The sequence below is a fragment of the Amblyomma mixtum genome, chromosome 8, assembly GCF_055824585.1.
Source record: "Amblyomma mixtum isolate Tamu chromosome 8, ASM5582458v1, whole genome shotgun sequence".
Lineage (NCBI taxonomy): Eukaryota > Metazoa > Arthropoda > Arachnida > Ixodida > Ixodidae > Amblyomma > Amblyomma mixtum.
Window position 1 is genome coordinate 98,170,407 of NC_143019.1, and position 2,981 is coordinate 98,173,387.

Below are 2,981 nucleotides of genomic sequence, written 5' to 3' on the forward strand. Positions count from 1 at the left end.
TAGGGCGGCGACTTCCGCCGCGTAGTCAGCGCGGAGATCATAAGGGGTGCGGCGGAGTCGCGGTGGCTACGTAGATCTATGGAGAGGCAGTATTCCTATGCGAGTTGCATCGGGTTACGCCACGTCGCAGGGCGCTGACTGCGTTTGCGTACTGAGCGGGCATGTTGATGCCTTCTCGGACGTAAGCAGTCTTAAGTGCGTATGCGCACTTTTTCTATTCACTCGCGTGATTACGGCGACAAAAATGGGCATGGTATTTTGGAAGTTGCTGTGAAGCACGCTCACTATCAAAGTCATAAGTTTTGGAACTGCGCAAACGGCCGCGTATGAAAAGTGGTGAATTCTGTTTTCAGGTCATATACGGGCTTAGGGGTGTGAAATGAAATGAAGTCTTTTATTAACTATTTCAAGGTTACGTAAGTATCCAAAGGTAAAGGACGTAGGGCAAAAAGCTGCGTATAGCTCCAGCAGCTAAAACACGAAGAGTGGGAGAGCGCACTCACAAAAGTAAAGATATACCGCCGCAAACTATCTTCACTTAACAGTTGTATGAAATTCCTTCTTTGTTATCAATGCATAAGATGATGGCAGAATGTATTCAGAAATATTCAGAAATTTATTGCAATCAGCACACATACACTGCAACTAAAATAAAAGTATGCATACAGTACAGATTTGTTATAATTCGTGTGTCCTTTCATTGCAGAGTTAAAAATGTGAATAAGTATGATTAATTCATGCCTTGAAGTCTGTTCTGGTATAAGGCTGTTATTTTGAAGAGTATTGAGATAGCGGGCTGTATTATAAGTTAGCGACTGCTTAAAATAATTTGTGTGGTAGAAAAGTTATGGACCACATGATTTGGCGACGTATATTGTAGGATGAAATAGAACGAGTGAGGTTTAGACCTGATAAAAATAATTCATTCCTAGCTGAAAGAACATTTTTATACAGAGAAATTATTTGTATGAAAATAGCTAAGCAATTTTTAGGATATTGAACCTTATGAAGCATGGCTTCGCATGAGTACACCATGGTATATTTGCTATTAGTATAATTCCATGTTTCTGAGCCAGTAGAATTTTCCTTTGATTCTCCTATTCATACTTCTACTATTAATGATGCTGTTATTAATACACATGTAAGGAAGCCTGCTGGATACTCATAGCACGACCATTTTTGTTCATAAGTCATAGATACTTTTTCATGTGAGAAGCACCGGCCAGAGCAAACCTAGGAGATGTTCTTGGCTTCAGGCATGGTTACGGAGACGTATTGGGCGAATTTTTCTTAGTTGGAATGATTCCATGGTAAGATTACGGGAAAAATATTAGAGGGGAGACATACGCTCCATCTTAATAGAATGGAGAGGTAGCTAATGGGTTAATGTTCATATATGCAGAATTGCGCATTCTCTACTTAGCATTAATAGAACCCTCGGAGTCCTCATACCCCTCCTCGTTCCCTAGTACAGCGGTGAAGCGATGCGCCACTGCCCTACCATGGCAGGTGCTGCCACCGGTGGGGCTTGTGCAATCCGGGCTGCTCTTCCCACTAAGTTCTCACGGCCAATCACTAATTTAACTACCAGCTGAAGCGTTGGGCAGTTATCTCATAATCCCGTGGGCACACTGCAATGTTGCCACAAGGTCGCGTGACCTAGCTGGCCCACCTACATCCTAGGCTACTACTGTGAGTATGTGTGGGGATATTTGGGTCATGTTCAACAATGCCGATGACACCGGATTGTCAGTGACATGAGCTTCCAAGCGTTGTCACGTTTTTAATTCGGAACCTTCTGAAATTCTCTTGGACAACTTCATCATCTGCTCAGCAGAAAGTTTGATTGTTACAATTTGCTGTGGCTGAAAATCTCGTTCCAGCACTCTCACTTTGACTGTCGAATATACAACTTTAGACTAAGAGCGATTAAGTGCAAATGTGACTTCTAACGCACAAGGAACGCTTTTATGTGAACACTTCAGCAAAAAAGTTTTCAAGAAGGCGTTGCCAGCAGCTAAATTTGAAGACGCTCTATAGGCTACCAATAAAGCTCTTCATCATAAAGCCAGGGAGATCCACTGTCGCAGTAGACAGTTATATGCACTGTTATGCAATCACTGACAAATTCGCTCTTCCACAAGGCAACTACTTCTGCTTCTAAGCTTTAATGGAGTGCGGTAAGAGCTCGTGCGCGCTGTGGCGTCTAGAGCAACTGTCAGGCATCTGCGGGGCATTAGAAAAAATGAAGTATTAACCGAAGATAACACTTCTCGTTAATGCTATTTTTGATTGTTGACACTGTCGGCACGCTAATGTAAGTATCCACAGATAAAGGTTAATATGAAATATTAATCGAAGATAACGCTTCTCGTTAATGCTATTTTTGATTGTTGACACTGTCGGCACGCTGATGTATAGCTTTGTTTATGATGCAAGACGCGCCTAGATTTATCTCTACTGATCGCATCTAGGTGGATCCGATTCTACTTTGTTCCAGAATGTTCTAGTGACTTTCCAAGCTTTGTCTTGAAAGTTCGCTGCCAGCTCTAAAAAAGAACTCGGCCAAGAGCAGCCGGCATCCTGTTCGACGACCGCCGAGCACACCTACTGCTACGCCACCGCCGAGTTATTCAGTTCTTTGAGGGCGCAAGTCAGCCTGAATTAATAGTTTCGTTTGGAAGCAATTCTCGCTGTTTTCCTGTTCGCTGAACTGCAGTAACCACTACGTGACAATATTCAGAATTGAGAACAGCGCCATTGATGTGATGTTGCCTTTATTCAAACAACGGGGCGCTCTACCTCGTATCAGTTCCTCGTATCGAGGAATGCGGTACTTTTGGGGGGTACAGAAATATTCATAAAGATGAGAAACCAGGATTTAAATAATCTAACATTTTTTGTTATATAGTGTATTTTGGAAAGCCACATACCTGGCAACTCTCATCCCGTCTCGAATACCTTTTCCTCGACAACAGCGC